Source organism: Hevea brasiliensis, chromosome 8 (genome assembly GCF_030052815.1).
Source record: "Hevea brasiliensis isolate MT/VB/25A 57/8 chromosome 8, ASM3005281v1, whole genome shotgun sequence".
Classification (NCBI taxonomy): Eukaryota; Viridiplantae; Streptophyta; class Magnoliopsida; order Malpighiales; family Euphorbiaceae; genus Hevea; species Hevea brasiliensis.
Genome location: NC_079500.1, coordinates 52,622,505 through 52,630,267, shown reverse-complemented (window position 1 = coordinate 52,630,267; position 7,763 = coordinate 52,622,505). Strand labels below are relative to the sequence as shown.

General features: G+C 34.0%; 1 non-coding gene across 1 annotated transcript; it reads right to left on the bottom strand.

Annotated features, from left to right (window-relative positions):
- Positions 1-3,915: 3,915 nt before the first annotated feature.
- LOC131182614 (small nucleolar RNA R71) lies at positions 3,916-4,022 on the bottom strand. The gene has a single exon (XR_009150877.1). It is a non-coding gene; the product is annotated as a small nucleolar RNA R71 (small nucleolar RNA).
- Between the last annotated feature and the right edge of the window lie 3,741 nt (positions 4,023-7,763).

The following is a 7,763-nucleotide window of genomic DNA, read 5'->3' as shown; positions in this document are numbered from 1 at the left end:
CTTGTGTTAAGTGAATTGAAATGCAATTAATTGAATAGAAATTTTATGAATTAGTTTTTAAACCATAGTTAACATGATAGTCCTGTTCGAAACTCCCCAGTAATAACGGCTATTAGGGGTTTGGCAATTAAAATTGCTATGTCTCCCATTAATAACGGTTAGTGGGGTAAGACTATATGAGTACTCATTAGCTAGCTAGCCCTTCCCTCATTAATAACGGTTAGTGAGGTGATTTGCTTTGTCATGGTGCACAACAGACATTGATCATGAAATTTTGTGTCATGGTCTAGATTGTGTATTCTTGGCAACACTTTTTCTTAGAGATTTGTGAACTATGTTTGAAATAATGACTCTTAGTGATTTGATAATTTAGATGTGCTTCATTCTTATGAAAGCCTTGATCTGTTATGAATTGATTTATTTTATTTTACAATGATTTTTTATTGATATTAGTTGTGTACCACTGAGTAAAATTACTCAGCGATGGCTTTTCTTGCTATCGCAGATAGGGAGAAGGAAAAAGCAGCAGAGTAACACCTTACACCCATGGAAATTATTTTTGATGTAAATTTTTGGTTCATATGTATCTATTGAACAAGTCGAGCAGTTGTACAATCAAAGTTGTAATGATATTAATATTTTGTTTTCTTTTCTGGAATTACAAATTTTATATTCAAGTTGAATTGAATGAAATATTATTGAGATTGTTTGAACCTGTGTTGGTTGAGATTGGTTTGGGTTGATTTAAATGGAGTTGTGGATCTTGTGTATATTGAAAGTGCTTTTAACAGGTTTTGGAAGAACTGTTTTCTTCATTTTTAGCCAGTGTTCTGCCGAATTTTATGTAAAATCTTCGGAAATCTCAAACTAATCAAAACTTTAATTTGTGAGCTAAATTTCAATTAAAGCTTTTTTTTTTTAACTTGATCATCATTACTCCACACTTTAAAATGAATAAAAATTGGTTTAAAATCTCTTGTAGTATATTTAATGGGTTATCGGTAGGCGAAGTTCAGTAATTCATTTGGTATACTACGGGATCATATTATGCCTTACAAAGGGGTAAGGTGTGACATATTTTAGTGGTATGAGAGCAATATTTTGAATGAGTTTTGAACTATGCATTTGAATTATTTTCTTGATTAGTACGACTGCTCAAGTTTTTTTAATTGATACATATGATGCATTTAAATCATGAATATGAACTAATGAAGAGAAATCTCCTTGTGTTATTTGTTTAGGAGATAAAATATCCTCTCATTGAATATGGAAGAAGGGGATCGCTCAGTTGAGCAGTCTGTTGAGGCTGAGACACAGGGGGAAGCCCCAGCTCTTCAGAACATTAGTGGGTCAGCTACATGATAAGTGCATAATTTATTAATTTACTCCCATCACATTTAGAGTTTTTAGTCTGTTTTTATGTTTAATTCAGTTGGTTAGGCATTTCATATCAATTAGGCATATTTTTAGATAGTTGTTGGAATAATTGTATTAAATGAAGAAATTTTCAGCATTTTCATTAATGTGACCTTTGCTGTGTTTTTCAGGTGTTTCTGAAGTTGTGAGTCTCCGAATCTAATGTTATTTAATTCGTTGAAAAGCTAAGTCAGAGCACTACAAATGACAAAGAGAGACCAAAGCCCAGATCAGTCTCTAAGGTTGTCAAAATTAGTTGTGAATCTAATACAAAAGCCTACACTTGATGTGTCACGACTAGTTTTAGTATTTATTTTTTATCTAGAGTTCTAGCTGTCCAAATGAAGTAAGCCCAAGCCCAATTGAACCTTAATAGCCACCTCTACAACTTCTATGAAGGGCTGGAAGTGAGATAAGGCCGTTTTAATTGTCAAAAATGGCAATGAAGTCGTCATTATGGACTAGACACTTTGTCAGAACCATTCTCGATTTTTGGCCAATAACTTGGGTTGTAGACCTCGGATTTAGGCAAATGAGTACCCATTGGAAAGCTAAGAAATAGGGCTATAACTTTCATGAAGATAGGAAAGACAGATTCGAAAGGGAAGTGGCTAAAAAATAGCCTTGATTGCAAAGACGTGAGTGCAGGCTGAAAATCTATCTTTTGAATTTCAAAACTTTTCCAATTTTGGTTCTTATCTTTGGGATTAGGTTTTCAATTATAAAGCCATCTTTGGGTAGCAGCCAAGAAACAACCATTCAGACCTTCGTTCTCCATTCTCTTTTTAGATTTCTTCTTTATTTTTCTTCAATTTTCTGTAAGCCATGAACATGAGTGGCTAAGTTCTTAATTCAGCTCAAGGGATTCTAGTTCTTATGCGTGATTTGTGAGATCAAGTTTTTAATTTAATTTATGTCTTTTTGAATATCCATTGTTTTCTGATTTCATTGACTTTGATATATTGAATGATTTGCTAAAAAGGCCTATTAGTTAATTGTTTGATGTGATCAATTGCTAGTTCACCTTCATAATCTGTAATTGTTGTGTAAGATTGAATGTGAGTAACAATTAGATTTTATTGATTATGATCTAAGTTTTCGATAATAACCTAAGAAAACAATAGGGTGAATTAAATGATTTATGCTTTATAAATTGTTGTTCAGTTTAACTACTTCCTTTTCTTAAAGCAGTTATTAATTTGCTGAGGATTGCTTAATACCAATTCAGTTAATAATTAGAGTCAATAAGAGTGCTGAGCTTGAATTGATGATTATAGGGAAGTTAGGGATTTTACCTCGCTATTTAGTAAATCTACGTTAAGTATTCAATAAGAGATAATTGTATTTCTTTTGTCTATGATCGAATCAATATATTGGACTGTGAATTACCTTGGACTAAAGTTTGTTTAAATTGAGATTTTGATATCTAAATTTTGTTCTTTGATTTCTAGACTTGATTTCTTTCGATTTGGTGTTATAACACCCCCCCCCCCACTTTTGTTTCTTTTTCTGTTACACAAGTGCACAAAATTTAATAATTTAGTCTCTAGGGTTTGACCTGGATTTACCACTTACTGCAGAAAATATTTTATAGCTGGTAATTTCAGTTAATTTAATTTCTGGTGGAATCAACAACCATCAAGAATTTTGGGGCCATTGCTGAGGATTGAAATTTATTGGATTTCGTGTTTTTAGTGTTAGGATATTCTATTATTAATTTTGTTTCTGAAATGTTGCTATTTTCAGGTTTTCGAAAAAAATTATGGTGTTACTATTCATCGACAGATTTTTGGTTGAATTAGGAGGGCGGCCCATAACTATTTTGAAGGAAACGACGTTCTGATCAAGACCAATCAATCCATAAGATTCCTTGGCCTCACCCTCTTGAGGCCAAATTCCATTGTTTTCTAGGGTTTTGAGGTATTTTTCTGTTTTTACTTTGATTTCTTTTTGTTTATGATAAGAACTTCTCAATCTGGTGAGTTGATCTTTGATCCAAAAGTGGAAAAAATAGCTAAATAGTTAAGAAAATTGGCTAAGCAAGCTAGGCAGATTCCTAGTATATCTGAAGGAGTCCAATCTCCAAGGGAATTAAGTTCGAATTCGGATTCAGATTCAAATTTCAAAAACGAAACCATGGCTGCTAGAACTTTGAAAGAGTTGGCTGCTCCTGATCTAAACCAATAGCCTTTGTGTATTCAATACCCTGCTTTAAATGTTGCTTTTGAGTTAAAATCTAGACTAATCCATTTGTTGCCTAAGTTTCATGGTCTTGTAGGTGAAGATCCACATAAGCATTTAAAGGAATTTCATGTTGTGTGTTCTAGCATGAAACCTCAAGGAGTTTCAGAGGATCAAATCAAGCTTCGAGCTTTTCCTTTCTCACTAGAAGGCACAGCTAAGGATTGGTTGTATTACCTTCCTTCTAGATCTGTCAACTCATGGAATGGGATGAAGCAGATATTTCTGGAGAAGTATTTTCCTACTTCCCGTGCTACCAACATAAGAAAAGAAATTTGTGGCATTCGGCAGTACAATGGAGAGAGTTTGTATGAGTATTAGGAGAGATTTAAGAAGCTGTGTGCAAGTTGTCCCCATCATCAAATAAGTGAGCAGCTTTTGATTCAATATTTCTATGAGAGACTTTTACTAATGGACCGCAGTATGATAGATGCTGCTAGTGGAGGAGCTTTGGTTGACAAGACCCCAGAAGAGGCAAGGAGGCTGATTGCTAACATGGCAGCAAACTCTCAATAGTTTAGAATGAGAATGGATCACACACCTAGGAAGGTTAATGAGGTATGTAAATCTAACCTTGAGAAACAAATTTCTGATTTAACTTCTTTGGTGAGGCAATTGGCTATAGGGAACATGCAAACTATTAACGTATGTGGAATTTGTTCGGGTTCAGGTCATGCTACTGACATGTGTCCTACATTACAAGAGGATGAATCAATGTAACATGCTAATGCAGTAGGAAATTATGGACAGCATGCAGTAGGAAATTATGGATAGCCACAACACAGGTATGATCCATTTTCCAATACTTATAATCCAGGATGGCAAGATCATCCTAATATGAGTTATGGGAATCAACCTGATCAAAATCAATACTAGCAATAGAGACAAGTGAATCAACCACCTCCGCCTCCCTCAAATCAAGGTATGTCACTTGATGAAATTGTTAAAGCTTTGGCTAGCAATACACAATAGTTTCAATAGGAGACCAAAAATAGCATTCAAAATATAGAGAGGCAGATTGGTCAGTTAGCTTCATCTGTGAGCAAACTTGAAGCTTAAGGTTCTAGAAAGCTTCCATTACAAACAATCATGAATCCCAAAGAAAATGCAAGTGCTATAATGTTGCAGAGTGGGAAAGAAGTTGATAATCAGACTCCACATGAGCCAATGAAAAAGAAGAAGCAAGGAGCAAAAGAGTCTGAAGTTCCTGAAGTTGAGGTAAATACTGAACCTAAACTGAATAAGGTTAATAATTGTGTTCTTCCTCCATTGCCCTGCAGGTTAGCCAAGACGAAGAAAGAAGAACAAGAGAAAGAAATTTTGGAGACTTTCAAGAAGGTAGAGGTTAATATACCTTTACTTGATGCAATCAAACAAATCCCTAGGTATGCTAAATTCCTTAAGGAATTATGCACTACAAAGTGCAAGTTAAGGAATAATAAGAAGATCAGTGTGGGGGAAAATGTGTCGACATTAATTTAGCGAAAATTACCCCCTAAGTGTAAGGATCCAGGTTCATTTTTTATTCCCTGCAAAATAGGTGATTCTAGATTTGAAAGTGCAATGGCAGATTTAGGAGCATTTATTAATGTCATGTGATATTCAGTTTTCCAAACTTTGAATTTGGGTCCTTTGAAAGAAACCAGTGTCATTATTCAGTTAGCTTATCGTTCTAATGCTTACCCATTGGGAGTAGTTAAGGATGTGTTGGTGCAAGTTGGAGAGTTGATTTTTCCTATAGATTTTTACATTCTGAACATGGAGGATAGTGTTCCCACATCAAAGTCAGCTTTGATTTTGTTTGGAAGACCTTTCCTAAAAACTGCCAAGACAAAAATTGATGTGGATGAGGGTAACTTAACTATGGAGTTTGATGGAGGGACTGTCAAATTTAATATCTTTGATGCCATAAAGTATCCTGTTGATAATCATTCTATCTTTTCTATTGATGTTGTTGATACATTTGTGCAGGATGGTTTTGAGTTAAGCATGGAGGATGAGTTACAAAGAAAATCACAATTGCATGAATTAGAGGAAATTCGCCTTAAGGCTTATGAAGATTCTAGGATCTATAAAGAAAAGACAAAGGCATTCCATGACAAACTAAGGAAGCAATTTGTGATTGGGCAAAAAGTTTTATTGTATAATTCCAGATTGAAGCTGATGCCTGGTAAGTTGCATTCTCGTTGGATTAGACTTTTTGTTATTACTAATGTGTTTCCTTGTAGTGCAGTTGAAATTCAAAGTTTAGGAACTAACAAAGTGTTCAAGGTCAATGGTCATAAACTCAAGCCATTTTATGAGGGGTTTCAGGAGCATTCAGTGGATTAAGGAGCTTTGCCATGTCGAGCTAACGACGATAAACCAAAGCGCTTCTTGGGAGGCAACCTATGGGTGGCTTGTTAGCCACAATCAGATTTGTTTTCTTTCCCTTTATTTTATTTTCTAGCATTTTTTTTCTTTTCTTTTGCATTTGGGCTTTACATTGGGGAAAATGTAAGTTTTAAGTTGGGGAAGGAGAAATTTGATTTCAAAAAATTTAAAAATAAATAAATAAATAAAATAATAAAATAAAATTTATTCTTATAAGCTTGATTCATGATTCCATATTAACTCTCGGAGAGAAGTGCTTTGTCCTTGTAATGACTTTTCTATTTTAGATTGAATTTTTGAGATTTTAGACAAGGTAATAGTAACTTTAATGATGGATTTTCCCTCTTCGCTATACCATAGATCAATTTTTTTTTCTTGCATAAATCATTTAAGCTTGATTTAATGGTGAAATGATTAGTCATGTGTGCTTTAAATTAATGTCATGCATATTTCAGAACTTTGTTTAATCTATCAGGGCACTTTATAATATGTAGATGCATAAATTGGGGGAAATAAAAGGCTGAACTTGAAAATTGCTTTGCTATTTTTATTAAGCAAACTAACCATGGGTCTTCATGAACTCCATGTCAATTCTCAGGCCAAAAGCTAGCTAGGATATGAGCAAGGTACTTTTCTAAAGGTGACAGTTGAAATAAAAAAAAAAAAAAGAAGTAACTGTGACAAGAGAGAAGTGCCAATTTCAAATATAAAAAAAAAGGGCCGGGGGGGGGGGGGGGGCGCATTTTTATCTCCCCTAAGATTTGCAAAGAGCTATAATTGTTGTGCCTTGATAAATTAGCCTTGTGTTTTGGTGTGTATTGATTTAAAATTTTATGGAACTTTAATTATGTGAGCTTAATTGATTTCAAGCCTTTTGTTTTGTGTTGAAAATTTATTGATATATTGGTATGGTGCTGATGGAATTTATTGTGATCGTTATTACCTTACTTGCTTTTTCTTTCAAAATTTTAATCTTTTTATTAGAGAATGTTGTGAAAGGGTGAAGTTAAGGAACTTCTAAGTGGAGTTGATTGAGAGTTTAAGTCATGCTTGAGGACAAGCATGGAATAATTGTGGGGAAATTTAATAAGTACATAATTTATTAATTTTACTCCCATCACATTTAGTGTTTTAGTGTGTTTTTATGATTAATTCAGTTGGTTAGGCATTTCATATCAATTAGGCATATTTTTAGATAGTTGTTGGAATAATTATGTTAAATGTAGAAATTTTCAGTATTTGCATTAATGTGACCTTTGCTGTGTTTTTCAGGTGTTTCTAAATTTAAGGGTCTCTGAATCCAATGTTATTTAATTCATTGAAAAGCTAAGTCAGAGCACTACAAATGAAAAAGAGGGACCAAAGCCAAAATCAGTCTCTAAGGTTGTCAAAATTAGTTGTGAATCTAATACAAAAGCCTAGACTTGATGTGTCACAACTAGTTTCAATATTTATTTTGTATCTGGAGTTTCAGCTGTCCAAATAAAGCAAGCCTAAGCCCAATTGAACCTTAAGAGCCACCTCTACAACTTCTATGAAGGGTTAGAAGCGAGATAAGGTCATTTTAATTGTAAAAAATGGCAATGAAATCGTCATTATGGGCTGGACACTTTATTAGAACTAGTCTTGGTTTTTGGCCAATAACTTGGGTTGTAGACCTTGGATTTGGGCAAATAAGTACCCCTTGCAAAGCTAAGAAATAGGGCTACAACTTTCATGAAGACAGCAGAGAC